General features: G+C 38.3%; 1 long non-coding RNA gene across 1 annotated transcript; it reads right to left on the reverse strand.

Moving 5' to 3' along the window:
• Positions 1-5752: 5752 nt before the first annotated feature.
• LOC106098095 (uncharacterized) lies at positions 5753-8770 on the reverse strand. Its single transcript, XR_001224195.3, has 3 exons — positions 8701-8770; positions 6078-6235; positions 5753-6008 (listed from the first exon to the last, which is right to left on the reverse strand). It is a non-coding gene; the product is annotated as an uncharacterized LOC106098095 (long non-coding RNA).
• Positions 8771-22729: the final 13959 nt, after the last annotated feature.

Genomic DNA, 22729 nt, shown 5'->3' on the forward strand with positions numbered 1-22729 from the left:
TGTCATATTAGACTTTGGAAGATCAAAGTGTGCTTCTGCATTGAATTAAAAAAATGTGGAGATTATGTCTTTGAAGAAAAGTACATATAAACAACAAACAAGTCATTATGTAAAGTTTTGTACTATGTTGTTATAATGCCTTTCTGAAATCTGTGCAAATGTGTAAAAGCCACCAAGAATGGAAGAGAAAAACCTCTTTAAAATCAAAGGGTGTTAGAAGTTTGGTCTTAGATGTTAATCTGACTTTAAGTAGCCATTTACAGAGTACAAAGGCAAAGCCTGATGTCAGTGTGCGGTGGTAAATTTTCCATCTGTACGCAGAGGAAGAAATAATGATGCCATTATGTGGTGTAACCAAACAGTGGAACAGCTTGATATGTTATAATATCCTCGCTGAGACCTCTGTTAAAACCCATTTCCATAAAAGAAGCTGGGAGCCACACTTATTAAAGGCAGAACAAGATTTCTACACTCACAGTGAGACCAAGGAGGTGTCTGTGCACCGCCATCTACACAAGCCTTTCGTGGTGTCTATTTTCACGCTAAGCCTTGTTTCTGTTCGCCCACAGAACGGAGGTATTACCACCCTTCGTTCAGCAAGCTCCTGCACACATGACAGTTCATTTTCTGCATGATCTCCCAAAAGTCGATACGATCTTGTAAAGACAAATACCAGATAGCGGTGGCTAACTGATGCAGTTTGGGGGGAACATCATTAATCATGCTCTCCTGAGGGATGAGGGTGAGGACTGGGTCTACCCAGCAAGTCTTCATGCATTAATAAAATCACCCGATGATCTATGAATGAATTCACAGCTGGGAGTGCCTTCATTACCCATGCTTCTGTAGGGTCTGAGAGGACAGGTCTGTATCAAATAGAGTGGGAGGCAACTGGAGAAATCTGTACGTGCATTGAGATGTCTGCTAGTAGAGATGGGTTGAGCACATTGTCGATTTGATGAGGATACGCAATGCCACTATTTGCAAAGCACGCAAATCTGCAACCTTATGAATGTGAGTGCGTGGATCTCCTTTCTAACTCCTACATGAAAAGATATTTGTGGAAACAAGCAAAGAGAGCTATTGTGGGAAGTCTACAAACATTAACTCGTCTTTGAGTTCAAGTCTGCAGTATAAAGTATCATTGTTTTTAGTGTTGCTTTATACTGTACAGAGCAGAGAGCTAAATACTGTGCGAGGGATGCACTCCATTGCTCTCATTATGTGTTTCATAAATGAGGTAATTTTTCTTGAAGTATAGTTGAACTTTTAAAATGTAACTGGGCCCTTTAAAGGATTCCATCTCCAAAACTAACGTCCCATAAAGCTGTTGACCTTCATACGGCACTCGCACATGCTGTAAAGGGTACCAAGTATGATCGCACCATTGTGCCTGATGGCTCTTTAAATATTCTTGCACTCTGGCAGTAAAAGAATTTTGTAACCCGTGGATGATCCTGAATTGTATTATCTTTCCCTTATTCCTCAGTTTTCTGCCAGTCATAATTATTGATTAAAGTCCAAATAAATGCAGTTAGCCAGATTAGTGGGCAGTCCCCAAATTCAGGTGCCATGATCCACTTGTGCTGTTTGATTATTTTAAATGCATATCAATGAGGGAAGCTCAGTTAAAAGCAATGCACATTACTTACTGATGTACAGAGTTTTAGTTTTTAAAAACCGGTTTGATAATTAGACACCAGTGAAGCAACATAGCGGAACAGTGTATCCAACAATGGTAGGAAGTGGGAAAGGACCCCTGTAGTTTAGGCACTGTTGGTGGTAGTGGAACAGATGGCAGACGGAGACTTGGATGATGCTCTTTGAACGTCCAGGATACGGTAGAGATGCACCACCGTTGCAAAAATGAGAGTCTCAAGGGTCGAATGACAGCGCAGAGTTTTAAAGAACAGGGAACAGAGACTGATTGGCTTGTAGACGGCATAAAGAAGGTCAGTCTGATGACAGCAGAGTTGAGTTTGACAGCATGGGAATGCAGAAGAAACAAAGAGAATAGAACATATTAAAACCAACGAACACCCACCAATGCATCCATCTCATTCCACTGAACTGATGCAAAACATTCACTTCAGGAGGGCGTAAAATGACTTATTAAATGCCTGCCTGCATGTGTCATGCTGTCATGAATAATTCCCGATATACAGTGCTTGCAAAATAACTTGGTCTCATATAAAATATGCATTTTGCTTCATATTAACTAAGGCATTTTGAAAACTCAGCAATAATGTTTAGGTTGCCACCATGTTTTTTCAAACCAGGTGTTATCAGCGATAACTAGCAAGTTTAATTATCAAGGTGCGTGCAGAAAACTGTGGTGGTACAAGGTAACAAGACACGGATATAATATCTGTTAATTATCACTTATTGTTAGACAAATAAAATGAGAATTCTACTCACCAAAACTGAAGTAAAAACCTTTTTAGGCATTTGAATTGTTGCCATTATTCTATTAAAATGCTTTATAAGTATTTTAACAAGCACAAACAGCAGAAACAAGATAGTCGATTTTAGTGACCTGATGACTTTGAGAGTGCCGTTTGACTGCTTGTGTAAATGAAATGTAATCAGCCAATTACATAGCCTACAACTTCATGGATTTAGCCATGTTGACATGATCCAGACTACCTGCTGAAGTTCAAGCGGAGCATCAGAATGAGGAAGAAAGGTGATTGAAGAGCTGTGTATTTCAAAGATGGCTGATCTACTGAGCTTTTCCCACACAACCATCTGAGAGAATGGTCTAAAAAAAAAAAAAAAAAAAAAAAAGATTAAATTTCCAGTGAGTGTCATTTCTTTGCGCAAAAATAGCTCATCTCTAAGCCAAAGATCAGAGGAGAACAGCCAGACTGCTTCAAGCATTTTGCAAGGGCCAACCAAAATTGAACAATATAAGATTGGAAAAACATGATCTGGTTGAGTCTTGCATGGTAGGGTCAGAATTTGCTGTAAAAAAACAAACAAACATGAAAGCATGGCTCCATCCTGCCTTGTATCGATGGCCCAGGCTGGTGATGGTGTAATGGTGTGAGAGATTTTCTTGTCACATTTCAGGCCCCTTAGTACCAGCTGAGCATCATTTAAACGCCACAGCCTGCTTGAGTATTGTTGCTGGCCATGTCTATCCCTTTATGTCCAGTGTGTACCCATCTTCTCATGGCTGCTTCCAGCAGGATAACACAACATGTTACAAAGCTGAGACCACCTCGAACTGGTTTCCTGAACATAACAATGAATTTTTTACTCAAACGACATCCACAGTCGATTCAACATAGCACTTTTGAGATTTTCTTTTTTGGTTTTGGGGGGTGGAACAGGAGATCCCCATCGTGAATGTGCAGCCAACAAATAGGCAGCAATTGTACGATGTTATCACATCAATATCGACCAAAATCTCTGAGAAATGTTTTAGTACAGATACTGCATATTAAAGTGTGTTTAAAAATACAGCTTAATTCACCAGAGGTAACCACAGCCGGTAGCTCTACATGTGTGATTGGGCAGATTTTTTAGCCCTATGCCCTTCCTGTTACAATTCCCAAGGGATTCGTTTCTCCTCGATATCTGGCTAAATTGAAATGTGATGCTATGTCAATACTTTTTCCTTTTTAATTAAATGTTTATCGTTGGTTCATAGAAAAAAAGCTGTTCAGGTTGATTATAAACATAATCTCAGTGCCTTCAAGTTCCTGTGAAAATATTGCAGACTTGTAAGACTGTGTAAATATGTCATTTTTAGTAACAAAGACGCTTGAAGAACTGCCATTTAGGTTCTGTGTTGTGGCCTGTTCTGCCACTGTGAATTCACACTTAAATTGTTGAGCCCTTTGTACCATTTATTTTTTGATGCTTTTCTAACTGCCTGGTAATGAGGTTACCACAGCCATGATTTTCTTCTTTTTTTCACCATAAAGGGAGCTACAGAGCTTTAAAACCATTGCTCCTAACTAGCAATGATACACAAGGCATCAGTAACTGAATGTGCTGGTCAGGGCTTTCATTGGTCTTGCTGGGGTTTTTTTTTTTTTTTGTTGTTCATATAACTTAGGTCATTAAAAGTGTTTAACACTAAAAATATGATGGGTCTCTTTGTTTTTGAAGCGGTTTCACTGTGAGGGGTTTTTTTGAAAAGGGAAATTGAACAGCAGGTGTAAGATGATTTTGCAGAGGAACTAAGATGTTGCTTCTGAAAAATCGACTAGACTCTGTACATTGATTTGACTTTCTTCTTCGTCTGCGCTCTTGTTGTTGACACGCTGGTAGAGCTTTTTCATGTACTGCATGCAGCTGCGATACAAATGAGTACAATCCAAGGCCGTGTCTTTCCTCCCGTCATTGAAACTGTTCCTTGGAGTCTCGGCATCCTCACACAACACTGAAGCTGAATAGCTTTCACTGTATCTCCACTTATCACAGAGAATGAATGGAACATGGTAAATCAGCCTCCAACAGAAACTGAATGTTTTTGCACTCTAAGATAAGCATTATTGTAATAGATGGGAATGAAAGTTTTCATTTGAAAGTTTTCAGATTGTACAGACAGCTCTACAGTTGTTGGCAATTCATGAGTTATGATATGACATATAATGAAGAGCTGATAAGAGTAAAGCTTACCCTCAAAATTGCGTCAATCCACATTAATATAACATAGACATAGGAAGAGGGAAATCCAGCAAATGGAAGACATGCAGTAAAGAGTCACCAAATATAATGGATTCAACAATAAGTAATATAAATCCTTGAAACGCAGGAAAGAAATTTATAATTCAACAGATTTTTCTAATGCACTTCTATTTGCATCTGTTAAAAAAAGAATCTTGTTTATTCGCAACATACAGTTCTGAATCTGATATAAATTCTTAATGTAGCTCATATTTGCTTGATGCATCATGTGCCTATAAATGGCAACGCAAACTTTGATAAATAATTAAATGGTTTTTATCTAAAAAAAAAAAAAGAAAAGAAAAAAGGGTGAAGGGGGACAAAAACACGGGGGCTTTTATTGCCTTTTTTTCCACAGCATTTCCATCGCATTAATAATTTTTATCTAATAACATCACTGCTTTATTTAACTTTGAGTAAAATGAAATGATTTCATTTCATGATTATTTGATCTAATCAGCTGACTGGAGCAGCTCACGAATCACAAGCAACAATTCATCTGAGTACTCGGCAAACAAGATGTAGAGCTGTCAACAGAGTTGATAACAATGTCATTAGCATTGCTGGATCCCAGAATACAACAACGGAGTTGTTGACACTGAGCACTGAGTCACTTTCCATAAACAAGACCCTTACAAGTACAATGAACTTTATTTGTCCTCAGGGGAAGTAGATAATTACAGCTGCGAAGAACACAAACTGACAAAAACATCGAGGAGTAAACATCCAACACTGTGGTGGAGTTTCCAGTTATATCAAAGAGCTCTTGGTGTAATTCACACAGGTTCACATATTAGACTCCGATGTAATGTACAATTATGTGCGTTCATTTACTGAATTTTGAATAACAGAAAGTGAGTAGTGTACATAAAAGTACAATGCCTGTTATCTTTGTATTACATATTAAAAACCTGTGGTATTAGTCCCATTTTTAGTAGTAGTAAGTAAAACAAATTGAGCTTAAAGTAATTTTGGTGCCTGAACTTAAACTAATGGCCAAAAATATAAGAAAATCAAAGGTAAAAATATTTTTAAAAAATATATATATAAAACAAAAGTGTTACCACTTCTATTTTATAATTCACTCCACCAATTTACTTCTGAACATTTTACAAACAGTATGTCATGGCCACTCAGGCGGACTGGACTCAAAGGCTGGACTTGAGAGGAAAAGTTTAACAGGTTTATTGAAAACACCAAGGGTAAAAAGGGAAAGGTGTCAGCCAGTGAAGTCTAGGTTCCAAACAGACAGGCAATTCCACAGTTCCTCTTCTCTTCAGAGTCTCTCACACCGAATAAAAGTCTCAGCTCTCTGATCTCCAGGCAATCTGCGCTGAAGGACAACAAGGTAAGTGACTTACAAAGAGAAAGCATAACAAAACAACAAGCAAGCGCACCAGCTTCAGTTGCTGTTGTTAGTTCAGCGGTACAGGAAAGACTGAAGACAAACCATCGCCTTAAGTAGTGGCAGCAGATTAGGTGATCTGGAACTGGTGAGCTCATTACCTCCAGGTGTGTGGAGTCACACGGTAGGACCCCAAGACAAGTCCCGCCCCTGTAACGCAAGGGCGAGGTTAACTCAAACACAGTGAGTTAGTGCAAGAGGTCTGAGGGTCAATAACACAAAATCTTGTACTAGTTTATGATACATTGTTCTAAACTGATATATCCAACGAGGTATTAGAACATTCAATATGGCTTTAATTTAATTCGACAAAAAAGATCATTTAGCCATGATACTTTGAGTTTAGAGTAATACTTTTTTTACTTTGTTTGGCAAACATGAAATCCTACACTGAAAATTTTACTTAAGCAAAAATGTTTAAAGAAGAAGAAATCTTCTAAGGAGAAATACATTAACAAGCTACGTTATTTGCTCATATTGCATTGGCCCCACTTTTTGTTCTCACAGCTACTTTATTTCTTCATGGGTTAGATTTAGCAAGATGCTGGAAACCTACATAGAAACCTTCCTTTGATATTTTTGTCCATTTTGACATGACGGCATCACGCATTTGCTGCAGATCCCAAAGGTGCACTGTTGGTTGAGATTTGGTGACTGTGGAGGCCATTTGAGTACAGCGAACTTATTGTCATATTTAAGAACCGGTATCAAATGATCTGAGCTTTGTAACATGGCACATTATCCTGCTGGAAGCAGATACCAGGAGATGGGTACACTGTGGTTATAAAGGAGTGAGCATGATCAGTAACACTACTCAGGAAGGCTGCGGCATATAAATGATGCTAAGATGGTACTAAGGGGCCCAAAGTGTGTCAAGAAAAATATATCCCACACCAAATCACCACCAACAGCCTGAAGCACTGATGCAGGACAGGATAGACCCATGTTTTCTTGTTCAATTTTGGTGATCTTGCATGAAATGTAATTTCAGTTTCCTGTTTTACTATTCTTAGCTGACAGTGTGGGTCTTATGGCCCATCTGTTTCACAGTTCAGTCTGTTGGGCATGTTCAGAGATGCTCTCCCCCATAACCTTCCTGTAATGAGCTGTTATGTGAGTTACTGTTGCCTTCCTATGATCTCAAAGCAGTCTGGCCATTCTCCTCTGACCTCTGGCAATTAACAATTTTCCGTACTAGATATTTTCTCTTTTTTGCCATAGAGCTTAAATCGCCTCTCTTGTCCATTTTGATGGTTGTTTTTCAGCAGCTTGTCAAAATACCTGAATTGCTGCAATTTTATTGGGTGATTAAATTTTGGTGTTAACAAGCAACTGACCAAGTGTACCTGGCAAACTGAGCAGTGAGTGTATTTGACAATAAAATTTGTCTACTTCCAGCTCCATTAACAAACATGAAATGTCACCGGTTCTAATACAAGGCAGATGAGTTGTTTTTCCCCCAGTTGTATCTCCTTTGAGAAATCTTAAGTGTTATTACAAGGATGCTTTATTATTGGATGTCATAGTTTCTATTTCTGTGATCATCAGAGAGATTGTGCTACTTGAGGAAAAATGAGAGGGCAATTAACGTGTCAAGTTTTTAAAATTTCAAAGAACGCTATAATAAGATAAAACTTTACCAGGTTAAAGATAATAGGAAAGGTTAGATGATAAAAGGATAACACTGTGATCTTTATGGGTATTCTCGAATCCCTGGTCTATTCGCCCACACACTGGCTCCCTCCATATTTTTCAAATCCCCATGTATAATGAAGACCACATAGAGGATACTTCTCTGCTGCCAAGACATTGCTTTTAAAATGAATTAAGCCTTGGAATAATTTAAAAATGGCAAGAGCTGCACGGATGAGAAAAAAAAAATGCCCAAGGGAAGACAGAGACCTCAACATCACCTACAGAAGAATAAACGTAGATTTAACAAAAAATAATAATCTTACTACGCTGTTGCATAAACTTATCCCGGGGCAAGTTTGTGCACCAAATGGCAGTAGTCCAGACCTCTTGGGCTGTAATAACTCTGTACCACTTAAAGCTCAATCAGTTTCAATGTTCAACTTGCAGTGCATCCTCTAAGGCATACAGGTTCACGTGGAGCAGCTGTACTTCTCTATTCTGTTGGCTACACTATTAAATATTTGCCTTATCTTTTCTGTGAGGCTCATATCGTTTCAAGTGTGGCTCGTCATGGAGAAACCCCATTTTGACTGTAAGTTTTTACAACTTACTTAGCCACACATTCTCGTTTTCCCCTGCCCTCTTTCCATCTTTCCCACTCTCCTCCTCATGCCTCTTCTTCCCTCTTTCTCTGTCTTTCCATTCTTCTCTCTCCAGCTTCCTGTGCTCTCAGAAGAGGGTGATAAGTATAATCAGAAGTGACTGGTTCAGCTGCTTGCACTGCCTGAGCTACAGAGACCGATGTATTCTCATGATATCCAGGCACAGCTGTAAATGCCAGCACACAATCCACACAAAATGCACTCCCAAACACACACATGCACACACGTGAATGTATAAATATGCACACACCCACTCTCCAGCTACTGCATTTTGCATGCCATTTGTTGCTAAAATGCCATTAACATGAGCATACTTACAACAGAAGGCAGTTAGAGATCATTTCTGCAGCACTAGAGACAGGCTCTCTCTGTCTCCAGGGAGAAAAACTCTGCCTAACTGCCTTTGTGTAATCTTTCTGCAGCACTTAGGATCTGTATTTCTACACAATGAACATGCCCTTGTGCACATGACTTTATGAAGAATGTGTACACACCTAGATCTGTATGATAAACTGCAGGTGTGTGCATGTGAAGTGTGTGTTTACATATTCACAATAATTACCTCTCACACTGTCGCTGTATTTGGCTGCAAGCCTCCCACTAGGCCATCAAACATCATTAGCTATCAGCAGCATGGGACAAAGAGGCAAAAGCATGACTTGTTTACAGAATGAAATAGCTAGCTTGTAGACAGCAGATTAAAATTGACTGCAGGGTTAGTAGACCATTGCCATCTAACCATTACCACCTATTTCATTTGTCACCAATCTTCACTGAACAGGGAAAGTGGCATTTAATTGAGAGTATAGATAATGATCAGCTGATGGGAATATTTTTAATGAAATGGAATTTGAATTGAATCCTGCAGAAGTTGTTCAAATGAGATATTGATCACAACATATACATCTCCCTGTACACTGTCAGTGTTCAAAGGTTGTACATATGGGCCGCATAGCTCTGCAAGCTGAAGCTCCAAAGGAATTCCTGCCCTACCCTCAGAGCAAAATGAGTCACCTGCAGCTAGATGGAGAGCTCTTTGTGTCAACATGGCACCTGCACTTAGTATCTGTCATTAGCTATAGGCTGCATATCCTTAGGTTCAATTAATCAGAAGCCCTCCTTTGGAGAATTGTGCCCTGGCCCACATTTCAAGGTACCTGCTTCCGTCTGTGCCAGTTGTAATCCTGGCAAAAGACAAGTGGAACAGGTTGGCCTAACTTGGCAGGGGGGCAAGATGGTGTTAATACAGACTTTTGGAGATGATTTCCTTTGAGGGAGATCCAATCCAGTGTCACAGCATGGCGCTCAGGAAGTGGCCGAGCCTCCAACTGATGGAGTTTCTAATTCAATCTGTTCCAAATCAGCGGGGGGGGGGTCACTGTTTGCGCCAAGAAGTAACCTTTCTTTCTGCTCTCTGGTCACTGAGGAAATGTACGGTCTATTGATTTGAGAAGCCAATAGGTCATCAATAAACTGGCTGACAGCGAAAACATCAGTCCATTTCTCATAGATATCCTGCAGGATTCAACTGTTCATTTGCTATCCAGTGAAATATGCAATCTACCTGTGTGTTTGGCACTGGCTGAGGCAAAACAGAATTTCAGACTCATTAGAGTAAACAAGTGAGTGGTTTATTAAGACGTCCCACTTTCCTTTAATAATTTGATACATTGCTGCCATCTAGTGTTTGTAATTAAGTGGACAGATTGATTGACAGTGAGGGTTGTGGTTGTACTAAGAGTAACAACTTTTTCAATAACTTTATCAACATTTGGATTGTTTGAGTAGGAAACTATGTAAAAGCTTGAAAATAACAAAAAAAGACCTTTAAAAAAATCCAACATCTGTAACACCAAGCATCATTTGAATTTAGAGTGATGATGGGGCGTGAAAATAATAAACAATCTTGTTGTTGTTGTTTTTCTGCCCTAATTGGATAGATATAAAGCAGAGAGTTTAGTCAGACAGCAAAACCTCTGACCCTGTGGAACTGTGAAACCAGTAGGCTTTAACCTCCTAGGACCTGGCGTCCACATATGTGGACATCACATTTTCGGTTATTCAGACCAAAATACTCAATTTTGCTCTACAAGGGCCTGATATCCACTTACGAGGACATTATACTGTTACTGTTCTATCAAAATTTTAAACGAATATCCTCATATGTGGCTCTTATTTTTCTTAAAAACAAAAATAAGGTAAAAAAAAAAAAAAAATCTGGTAATTCTTTGTTTTTACATTCATCGGGCCCCAATATGCCCAAATATCAAAGAGAAATTAAAAATGCATGCCACGGAAGAGTTCGGGTCTTAGGAGGTTAATGGTGCTCAATTCCTCAGAAAATTTACTTTTGTTTGCCTTATCAGTGACATGGCAACAAAAGTGACACTCTGAAAATTTCAGGATCTATCTTAGATAGAAAAAATGGTTCATATTGTGTCTAAAACAGCCTGGTCTGGGATAAGAAAATCTCCCAGACCAGGCTGTTAATTACTTCGCTATCAGTCTACTTTGAGAATAATAAATGGATATTCTCAATGAAAACAGCAGGAAAAACATGGTCACTGTGCAAAAGTCTTTGAGTCATCGCTCACGTCTTTATAGTTTGTTTCCAAGGAGACAGATTTTCTTGTAATATTTAAAATGGTGTTATGCAGCAGTTCCTCAGGCTTTCTAAAGGTCTCGCATAGTTTGTCTTTGGACATTGGTTGCTTATTCACTCATTTTTAGCCCGGTTCTTGTATCTGACCATTTTCAGGGGGTCATTTTCATTTGTTAAGCCCCTTAACACTGATTGACAAAAATGACACTGTTGGTAAAACATTTTTTCATCAACAAAGAGCTGTAAACTGGCACATATCAGCAAAACTTGGCCTATATCAGCATGCTGTGCAGTATGTCTTTAAAAAACTGAGAAAACTGGAAAAGTGGATGACAAAAAAAGTGGCAGGCCTGAAAAATTATCTATGACAGTTGAGTATCATCTGAAAATCATGTCCTTACGAAATAAGGAAAAAGACCTGATACAGGACCGGAGAGATGCATCTGGCCCTACAACTGATCCATTACTGTTCACCAAAGTCTCATCAAAAGCAATCTCAGTGGAAAGGTGACTGCGGAGAAGCGATTCTTAAGGAAGGGAGATGGAGAGAGAAGACTGAGCTTTGCTAAATTACATAAGAGCTAGACTAAAAATTTGAATTCATCATTCCATACGACCTGTTGCTACCTGAATCTTTGATTCAAATTGACATTAACATGTACAGAAGATGCCAGGATAGAGGGATCATCTTGACAGAGAGCGGAACAAAAGGCAGTAACCATCCAAAGAAAAGCTTTGAATGTCCTTCAAGAAACCCGGGGAACTATTCCTGGAGCGTAAGAGGGTTTAGGCTGAGCTGAAGAATAAAGTTGGTCAAACTAAATTTTGTTTTGTTTGCAAAATCTAAATGAATATAGAAACAGTACCAGCAAGTACAAGTTGCAACATCATAATTCAGTCACCATCACTGATATTACAGCTTGTAAATCCCCAGTCACATATAATTATTGATTACGTTTTTACCATCTAATTAGCTGAACTTAAAATCCAGTTAAAAAGCTCGACTCGTCACGCCTACCAGGAGAATGATCTAACTGCCACCGCTCCTGTTTTCAAACAGCCTCTCCTTGTGCTCCTTTGAAACTTGTCAGTTTAATCAAAAAGCGGTATATTGACTTTCATCCTCACACGCACAAATTATAAATGTCTCTGTCTCAAGGCATCAAGAATCCTCAAAAGGAATGAATGTTTAAAGGTTTGAGCATTACAATTCCTTCCATTAAAAAAACCTGGCTCTGAAGTGGTGATCTTTGATGTCTCTTTCAGATAGAACAGCTTTACAGTTGTGAGCCGTCGCCAGTAACGCCGCGTGAATTAGCAGTAAAATCTGAATATGGCGGAGGAGTTGTTTTTAGTGTGAAAATCACAGGCAAAGTCATTTTTACTTACACTTTTAATTACAGTTACATGTATTAATTATTAATCAGTCCTCCTTTGATATTCAGCCTGCTCCATGGCTGCTTGTTGTTTCTATTTCTTGTTAGCGGTCTCCGTTTGGCCTCCTCCAGCAGGGGAGAACTTTTTCTCTGCTTTGCTTTCTCCTCCACCTGTCTTTCGAAGTTTTGCTTCATCTGTCTTTCGAACAATGACGATGAGAATCGCCTTCATCAGGGTCTCTTTCTTCTTCATCTCTAGCCTCTCTTTCACAGATCTCCCTCATTTCCTCCATTTTCTGTCCGCATGTTTCCCCCCCCTCTCTGTCTTCTTTCACCGCACCCGAACTTCTCTCCCTCCATCTCCTACATTTGCTCAGCCGCCTTCTTTAGCTCGTGTTTCAGCTCTGTTTTTATTATTCTTTTCATCCCTCTCTTCTTTCATCTTTTTGAAGATTTTGAAGTCTTGAGGTCATCAAGAAAACTTTTTTTTCCTCCAACCATTCCTTGCTCTCTCTTTCTTACTTCATTCAGTATTCTTCCTTAGTAGTTCCACATCTGTTGTGTTCATCCTTATTTTCCCACAGTTAAGCTTTCATTCTCATTTTGGACTTTTTTTTTTTCTTTATTGTGAATTTCTTTGGTGTCTCTTTTCTGCTATTTTTTCCTCTTTTCTCTCTTGCTGTTGGCACTTCACTTATAAAGTAATTTCAGATTTTTCCCAGTGTTTCCGCTGCAGTAGTCTCTTCATTGCCTCTAGTAGTTTATCCTTTGATTGAGGCTAGCCTTTCTATGCTGTTCTTTCGGTTTCCATTGCCATTATTTTCATAACATTGCTTCATATTCTTTTAGCATATATAATAGTTTGACTCAACATAGAGTTGTGTTTGAGACAAGGAAATATAATAATAAGAACACAAATATGCCATTTAGTGCATACGAAATAGTTTTCATAAGAAATATAAAATAACGTGGTATATTTGTACATATGTGAGATATAAAAATGTACTTGGCTCTTGAGATTCTTCCACATTGTTTAGCCTTTTGTTCAGATTTTTATTTAGTCTATATCATATTATCTCACATTCGGCAGGAGTCATTTGCGATCCATTTTGTTTTCATTGTATGCTACATCATTTTCCCTTAAAAAAAGAACACCATTCTGTTTCTTTAAAAGGAAAAATCACAGCTGATGTTTTCAGCAACAGCCGATCACTGCGAGATACAATCGTGTGCCGCGAGCATCTGCAGTGTGACGATCTGTAATTTTGCTCACACTTAATGGCAGTTTGAAAGTTCACTCAAGGACACAAAAGCAACTCATAGCTGTCCTTGGGCCAGAATTCTGCAAGAAGTATCACACATCATTTCCTCATGAGTCTTTAGAGTGACTGAAATAATTACCAATGCATTAATTACTGAAATTACTCTTGTGTGATACAGTGACACAACTGGGGGCACATCCAGAGGGTGACAATTCTACACCACCCACACGCCAATGTCACTGGATCAGAGTTAATCTTACAATGCCTGACATCAGCAGATAAAAGCACTGAGAAGACCAGTTCTATGATTCTTGTTTTAAATCCATTTTTCAGTACATCATTTTAGTTATTCAGAAATTCCAAAAATATGATTTTTTGTCATTTTTTTGGTTTTTGGTAGTCAATGGAGGGATTGGTAATTTGTTTACCAAAACACAAATGAAGTCTACTTCTAGGCTGCACTTGAGAAATGGTTCAAAACACCTTCTTACTACAAGCCTCATTCTCCAACACATTGTCATACCAGTACCGTAAGCATATTTAATCTAGCATTCACACTCACTCTAAAGTTGACCAGAATCAGGGTGCTGGCATGCTGGATCCTGGCTGCTTACGTAGACTTGTATAAACACTGCCTCTGATCTTATTGTTCTTGGTGGAAATTTGACTGAACACAGATACCAAGAAATGTTCTTTCAGCCTGTTCTTGTGCTATTGGTGCACTTGAGCTTAGCTTGCAGTCAACCAGTACCGAAATATGTCCTGTTAAACATGCATGGGATTTACTGGGTGAACATGGTCATCAGGGTGCACTCATCCAGGAAGGATTTCTCAACAACACACGAGGATACTTGTGCAGTCCTTGTGCAGACAAGTGACTGTTTATATATCCAGAGGAGGTTTTGCATTTCTTTTATTAATTAGTATGTTTATGTTTATTTTAAAGCAAGCAAGCAAGCAATTTATTTATATAGCACTTTCAGATCAGCCCCCAGCTGAACACAAAGTGCTGTGCACTTGACATGCCAAAAATGATACATTGAACATGTTAAAAAATAAGAATAAGAATATAAAATAAATAAAATATATATTAAAAAAATGATTATTAAAATGACATTTAAAATAAATAAAATTAGCACAAATAGCAAAAACAATAATAAAATAGTATATAAAAAAAATGATGATGAGAATTACATTTAAAACAATAAAATCAGCACATTAGATTAAAACAATAAAATCAATAAAATCAGGGTCAGACTGTGTCATAAGCCAAGGAGTAAAAATGGGTTTTAAGAAGTGTTTTAAAAGTGGACAGTGAAGGGGCCTCTCTAATGTGCTGGGAAAGATTGTTCCACAGATTAGGAGCAGCAACAGAGAAGGCCCTGTCCCCTCTGAGCTTTCTCTTGGACCTGGGTACCTCCAGGAGCAGCTTGTCAGCTGACCTGAGAGACCTGGGGGGTGAGTAAGGATGCAGAAGCTCAGAGAGGTAAGTTGGGGCAAGACCGTTTAAACATTTAAACACAAACATGAGAATTTTAAAATGAACTCTAAGATATACAGGCAGCCAATGGAGTGAAGCCAGGATGGGAGTTATGTGCTCTCTTTTACGAGCTCTGGTTAAAAGTCGTGCAGCAGAATTCTGGACCAGCTGCAGACGAGAGAGAAGATGCTGACTAACTCCACAATAGAGTGCATTACAGTAATCTAAACAACATGAAATAAAAGCATGGATTACCGTTTCAAGATGCGGCCTGGATAAAATAGGTCTTATCTTTGCCAAGCGCCTTAGATGATAAAAACTGGACTTGACAGTAGCCCTAATTTGACTGTCTAATTTAAAATCACTGTCCATCTTAAAACCCAGGTTTGCAACGACAGATTTAACATACTCTGCCAGGGGTCCCAAATCAATAGGGGAGGGTACACAAGGTCCACTAGGACCAAACAGAATCACCTCAGTTTTGCTTGAATTACATCTTAGAAAGTTTAGGGACATCCAAGATTTAATGTCTTCTAGACATGCTAGAAGTGGCTTAATAGAGAAGGCCTCTTTCTGCTTCAGAGGCAGATAAATCTGACAATCGTCAGCATAGCAGTGGAAGGATATTCCATGCCTTCTGAGGATGGTTCCCAGTGGCTGTAAATATAATGAAAAAAGCAGAGGCCCTAAAATTGAGCCCTGCGGGACCCCAGACTGAAAAGTGGCAGAGGAAGACTCATACCCTAAAAAGTTAACACTAAAAGTTCTGTCACAAAGATAAGACCTAAACCATTTCAAAGCAGTACCACAAATGCCTGCAAGATGGTGCAAGCGAGACAGTAAAATGTTGGGGTCTACAGTGTCAAAGGCAGCTGTTAGGTCAAGAAGGACAAGAACAACATGATTACCAGAATCACAGGAAAGGAGGATATCATTAAAAACCTTTAAGAGTGCTGACTCTGTGCTATGAAAGTTTTTAAAACCTGATTGAAAGACCTCCAGGATACCATTCTCATTTTAAAAATCCATCAATTGGCAGTGTACAATTTTCTCTAAGATTTTAGACATAAAGGACAACTTGGAGATAGGTCTGTAGTTAGCCAATACAGTGTGGTCCAGGGCAGGTTTCTTAAGCAAGGGTTGTACTACCGCATGCTTAAAATTAGCAGGGACTACACCAGATATTAAACTGCTGTTTATAACAGTAAGAACAGCCTGGCCTATGCTAGGAAAAATCTCCTTAAAAAATTGTGGTGGGACAGGATCATTTGGGGAACCAGAGGGCCTCAGGTGGCCGACCACATCCTCTAAATAAGAAAGAGTCACAGGCTCAAACTGGTTAAAAACAGCAGCGCAAGGGATCGAGACAGAGGGGTCAGACTCAGGGGAAGAAATGAGAGCCCGCGTGGTTGCAACCTTCTCAATGAAAAAACACATAAAATCATCATAAAGGAACAATGCATATTAATTAACATGAGCAGTTAAATTCATTATGCAAACATGTATTATTTAGCCACACAATCTTATTTTCATCTATAGTCCCTGGGAGGTTGGTGGTGTATTAAATTATGCCTAAACTACTTGGGTACATGTACTATAACTTGGTACATTTGTACTAAGTTATAGTACTATTAGTACTACTTAAGTATAAAGGTTTTTTCTGCCCCACTATATTGCAGTTTGTTAACCATATTAAAGCTTTAATCATTTATATATATATATTTAAGATCTAAAATATATTATCTACTAATATTATGGTGTGTTTTTATAGATAAAGCTACCTAGCAGTATAATGTATGTAAGTGATCTGCAGCTAAGACAATAAAGTCATACAAACATTACTGAATAATAGAATGTATATACTTCTGCATAGTGAAAACTTTTGTTTGAGGTACTATAGTAGAGTTTAAAGCTAACAGTTTTTATAATATTAACTAAGGTTTATTATTTACTTAAGTAAAGTATCTTCGCCACTTTGAACCTGGGGCACAGTATTGTACTCTATTTCTTTCTGATCTAAGTCCAAGTATCAAAATGCCTTAAACGAAGACAAATCAAGAAAGGGCGTCATATGCACCACTGAAATACTTGTCAGTTTACATAGCACAACGAATGTGTAGCTCTGAAGCTCTGGTGTAATGTACAGTTTAATGTGTAACAGAGCAAAGCTCCCACCAAACATATCGCACAGCTTGACTTAGTTGTACATGTCAAGGTTAATAAATATGTACTGTCACTTTAGAGCGCTTAGCTACCACTGTAAATCTCACAGCAGCTTTACTTGGCTGTTATACACAGACAAGCTGACAGATGTACAATTCTCTGTGCGACTTGCATTCAGGCAATATGCAGCTTCCAGCACTAGCAGGTCCCCCCTTGCTACCTCGACATTTCCCATACAGGTAAATTTGAACAGCATCCGCTCTGATTGTTGCGGTCGCTAGAAAGAAGTGACAGGCGAGGACAGCAGCACAGTGAGGAAGATTAAACAGAGAAAGCCTTATGTGACAAGTGCAAAACCATCTGTTGGGCTGAGGTAAACTGTAGTGACAAAAGTACAAAAATTAATAATAATGACAGACACACGCTGGGACAGCACTGACAAATTTCCAAACTCTCCCCTTTAACACAGAGGGGAGATATGCAGAATCTGAAGAGATGACTTCGAGAGCTGGAGCACCAGTTTGAAGGCTGAAAATGTTCCTCTGTGACTTATACTTTTTGAATACAAATCAGTACCCTACATTATGATTCATGTGCAGAATATGTGGAGGAGTAGCAGACCTAAATTATTCCTTTCCAGAACAAAAAAAAAAGTAATTTAATGTATGTAAATGTAAATATCCATGGCATGTGACGTAGTTATGTAACCAAAAAGGCTTAAATCCAGGATTTATGAGACTGTTCAGAGAACTGCATGTATTTATTTGCTGCACCCTCTAGAAAAGGGGTGTCAGACCCATTTTAGTGCATGAGTCACCATAATCTGATGTTAAGTTAGCCGGACCAGTCTAACCAGTGCCTATAAATATCCTAACAACAAAACCACTTCTTTTTTTCTGTCTCTTTGGATACAAGAAATTCCAGGAAGACTTTCACATTTAATGATTAAACTAGATACAGAATAAATAACTGACAGTCCGAGATAATTCAGAAAAATAAATCAATTTTCAACAGTTTTCAGTGTTCAGTCAGTCTACGGTAATTTATTATCATTGCAAAGAAACTCTGTTGCTGTAAATAAGAGGAATGTATCAGTACAGCTAATTGGCTTAACAGACCTACTTTGATGGGGCTTTACAGGTGTTGGTTGATGTGTCAATTAAACAGTAAAATGGACAATAAATAAGGCCTATGGTTGGATAACTACTCTCATGGCATGATGCTCTCAGGCACAATGCTTGTTACTCCAATGACACCCGCATTGGAGTTGGAAGAATTGCACGCAGAGCGATTCCTTTTTGATCACTAGCTAACATTCCAGGCTCTCGTTGCCTAGGTAACACTCTAACGCATTTATCACTGCGCTGTGATTAGTAGCTGCTTCAGTCGCTTGCCTCAAAGTTGAGAAATCTTTAACTCAGGTCCTGCCCACTGGGCATCACCAATTATTTCTCCCTCATTGGTTAAAGTTGCTGATTATGACTGACTTTCTATGGTCTCTGGTCCTGTATGGACACCCCCTTAAAGTACAAGCTACACAGGAAGTACAATCGTTGAGCACTAACAGAAATTCCAAGCTTCTTTTGCTTTTCTATTTGTTATCCTGTCATATCTCAGTCAGTCGCTTTTAATGGTTGTTGTTTCAGTGACTTGTCTCGGACTGAACTCCCGTCCTCTTTGAGTCACCAGCACTTACATTTCCTGTTGTCACTAAAGTGGCTTAAAGTCATCGATTTGCTATGGTTTCAGGTCACCATATTGCTGCTTATCATTTACTGTGTGGACTGAGGTTTAGAGTCAATAACCATATAAACAAAACTTACAAAAAAAGACTCCACTTATTATTATTTAAATTGGAGTCCAAATGTACAAAATCAGCAATCAGCAAGGTTCAGAAATGATGTGATTAGATATCCTAATTGGATTAATTATGTTTCTGTGGATGGTGATCAATAGTTCACTTTTCAACAATGAAATAAACAAAATTAATGATTTGTCTGCTTTGAACTACATCTTCCAAATGCCCCCCACAGTGATAAGAGCTTCTTTTAGCAGTTCTTATTCAATAAATGAATGGTAATGAATTGTTCATTAATTTAATTAGTTCTTACTTTTTATTCATTAACACAATTTAATTTGCAAATGTACAGAAGGTTAATCCAATTTGACAGTTTAATATTTTCAGTTCAGCCCTCGTTTCGTTTCTGTTTTTAAAGCTGCCTCGAGTAAAGAGTGTCTCTCCTCAGACTATAAAGATGACACAGGCTAGCTTTCAACAGCAACATTAAATACGATATAAGTGCCAACTTAAATTAAGCCTCTAGTTGTGGGGATAAAAAAGCACAACCAGCACATTAGCTTTAATAGCTGCAGTCAAATGTATTTAGGGGAATGCATAATTTGCAAAGAGATCTGAGGGTCTCTGTGGCACAGCAGCACAACAGAATGTAGTGGCCCCTTTTAGTGTGTTGTGGGTGTCATTTCTAGCTTGGTTTTTAAAGAAAAGCAATGTGCCGCTAAATAGCTACACTGCCTGCAGTTTTTTTTCTTTAAACATGCCCTATGGATAAAATTTTCTTTGATCTTAGATAATTTCAGTGTTTCCCAGAGCGTGATACAGTCAAAAGGATATGAATTACAGAGGCATTTAGACCTTTATAGCATCTCTAAGTGTTGCTGTTTTGTTTAAAATAAGAGTGGAAATGGGCAAAATGGGAGAAATTATTTTCAAAACAATGAACTTATATTGGTTGTTAACAAAAAAGGATACACCATAAGGGAATTGTTGCCTTATTAACTTATTATGCACTGCATGTAGAGTGCTGTAGAAGGGTCTTGAGTTACCTTTCATTTCTTTTTTTTTTCTTTATATTTTTGTAAAACATGAAAAATGAATAAATGGAAGTATAGTATACAAGTATACAAGAATTCCAACAAGCATAAAAATCAATGTTTGGTAGACAATCTTTACTTCTTTTACAAATCCAAAGCTGTCTTTGTCAGCTGAGTCTTAATAGGAATAGTTAATCAGGCTTCTTGAAGGACATTAAAGGCATCTTTGGATATTGGCTGTGTTTTATTCCATTCTCTGTTAAGATGATCCCACAGTGCTTCAGTTGTAAAATGAAGCCATTCCCAGTCAGATGCTTTCCATTCTTTACTGGATGGAGGACAAAAGTCTGACAGTACTTCTGTGTTCATAATTCTAATAATTGTGACAAGATCACCAACACCACTGATTAAAAAGCTGCTCGAAATCATCAGATATAGCTACATTTGTGTTTTACAGGTTGATGTAGACACTTACTATTGAACCTCTCTCATGACCTCTTCTTTATACTGAAGACAATCAAAATTTTCACATTTGAATTCCATCAAACCCATGCCGCTGATTTTCAGTCTAGTGCTTGTACATCCTGGCACACTTCTGCCTGTTCTCCCTGTTTCTGTTCCTAAAGAAAGACTTCTCCACAGCCACCTTCCACTGAAAGCATTTCCAGTGGGGCTTTGGTAAACAGTAGATGGATCAATGAAAGGGTCAGGTGCATCTCTGATGTCCTGTCAGGTTTTTGGATTCTCTCTCTTTTTTAAGGATATAAATTTCAGATACTATTCATCTGCTGTAGATAGATTTTTAGGCCTGCACTTCTTCCTTTGTCTTCCCCTTGTGTGGTTTCTTCTATTCTTTTAAAGATGCACTACAGCTTGTGCTGAGATATGCCAAGTTTTATGCTAATAGCCTAAAATAATACCTTGTACTATTTTATGCCTTACAAACTGTTTTGTACTTTAATGATTCATAGGTCAGTGCTAATTAACTTAACAAAGAAAAGGAGACATCCCTGTGAAAAGGGTCAGGTACAAGGATTGAACTGAAAGTGAAAGAAGGAGCAGCCAATGTCCAAAGAAAAACTCTGGAGAGCTAAATCAGTTCAATTCAAAAACAATAATACAGAGAAAACCCCAACAATTAAACAATCTCCTGTGAGCAAGCACTTGGCAACAGTGGGAAGGAAAAACTTCCTTTTAACAGGAAGAAACCTCCGGCACAACATGGATCACACATCTGCCAGGCCAAGTAAAAAAAAAAAAAAGCTGTAAAAGAGCTGTACATGAACACTGTTGTTTTTAAAAATCATTGGATGTCTTCAGAATACGTTTAATCCAATGCTTACAGCTATAAGAAACTAAGAAAGGTATCAGATAATCACTTTATTAATATGTCAAAAGATATTTTGTCAAACAATTAGTAATCCAAATAGATTCAAAAATGTATTTATTTTTTGTTGATTAGCTAATCCATAGTTCGACCTTTTTGTTTCAGCAGCAATGTTTACATTTCCAGTAGATATGGAGCAACGTTGCTATTCATTTTGAGTAGAATATCTGGCTCTTTGCTGCCAAATGCTCCATTATGTTCACCAGACAATAGCAAACCTTGTCAGTATGCTGTCTAGTGCTGAGCAGGTAGCTTACAGTGGGTTTATTTGAGATTTTTCTGCTAAAAACAGAACCCTGCTGTGGCTGGAAATGAGTTTGATGAGTGTTAAGGCTGAATAAAAACTGTGTTTTTTTAGCTATAAAGCAAATCAAGTCAGCCGAAACTGACAAAAAGTAGCGCTTAGTAGTCAGATTGCAGTTCTAATTCGATGCATCAGTAATAAGAAAATACCAATTAATGTTGCTCTAATAAATGCTCTGCTGTCACCAGCCCTGAATTCTTCTGCATAAAGTAGGAGGAACACACATTCCTCCATAGCATTTTTAAATGATTCATGTTGTTTTAAAGTGAAGTCTGCTCTGCAACAGCAGCAGGTGTAGTTTAGACACACATCACTGCCCTTAACATAGTTCCACATTTATAAAAAATTTAACATATTTAAAAAATGGCTGTTTCTTTTCCCACCCAATATAAAAAATACAGTCTCAGTAAGCAGGGATACTGGATGGGATTAATTTTGACTACACCATTCATTCAGAACTTAGACCCAGCAGGCATGAAATTCAGGTTTGAAACACCTGAAGCATTCAGTGTGATTCAGGTCTGGACTTTGACAAAGCCATTTCAAAACTTAAATTTCTTCTACTTCTTCCTGGCAAAGAAGTTAGATGTGAGCCTTGGCACGTGACCCGTTTACACCTCAACTGCAGCTATAAAGAAAGGTTTTATATTCATGCTCGTAGAGAATTGGTGGTTTCACCGTTCAGAGCAGGAGTCATAGCTCTTGCAATATTTGCAAGTTATCCAGATTAAACCAAATTGTCCTTCTGCCCCGATATAACCGTTTTGCCATTCTCTTTGACTTGTTCTCATTTTTCACTAGGACTTTATTTCATGCTTCAGGAAGAATACAGGTAAATCATATTTTATTCAGTGAGTAGTAGTTTTTGATTGGATGTTTTCCTACTTATCTGGATGGCATTTGAAATGTGTAATTTTTGGGCAATTTCCTAACGTTTTTTG

This window comes from Oreochromis niloticus, linkage group LG2 (assembly GCF_001858045.2).
Source record: "Oreochromis niloticus isolate F11D_XX linkage group LG2, O_niloticus_UMD_NMBU, whole genome shotgun sequence".
NCBI lineage: Eukaryota > Metazoa > Chordata > Actinopteri > Cichliformes > Cichlidae > Oreochromis > Oreochromis niloticus.